The sequence below is a fragment of the Tarenaya hassleriana genome, unplaced genomic scaffold (genome assembly GCF_000463585.1).
Source record: "Tarenaya hassleriana unplaced genomic scaffold, ASM46358v1 Cleome403, whole genome shotgun sequence".
Lineage (NCBI taxonomy): Eukaryota > Viridiplantae > Streptophyta > Magnoliopsida > Brassicales > Cleomaceae > Tarenaya > Tarenaya hassleriana.
In genome coordinates, this window is record NW_010966897.1 from 36958 (window position 1) to 37404 (window position 447).

Genomic DNA, 447 nt, shown 5'->3' on the forward strand with positions numbered 1-447 from the left:
CGCTACCGAAACAACACCATATGCATTTGTAAGACTAGAGAACAGATCTTTATCCTTGAACATATGAGTTGTTGCGCCGGAATCAAGAACAATCAAGGGGTGAGAAACAGATGAAAGTTTAGACATGTTACCATGCTCCTTGTTGTTCATAGCAAGGAGAAATTGTTTGAAGCCTTGCATCTCTTCATCTGAAAATGTAACTGTGTTTCCAGTGCTCATAGCTTCTCCCCTTTTTGGTGGTGCATCTTTGTATCTTGGGGGTTTAAGGTGTGGATTCAACACCCAGCAGCGCTCCTTGGAATGACCGGTTCTTTTGCAGTGATCGCAAAAGAATGATCTCCTATCACGCGAAGCTGAGGGCGTTGCACTTTGCTTCCTGAAGACGTCATCGTTCCTTTTGGTGTAGTGAGCCAATTCTGTTGGTCCTGCAAACAGATTGCGGCCCCC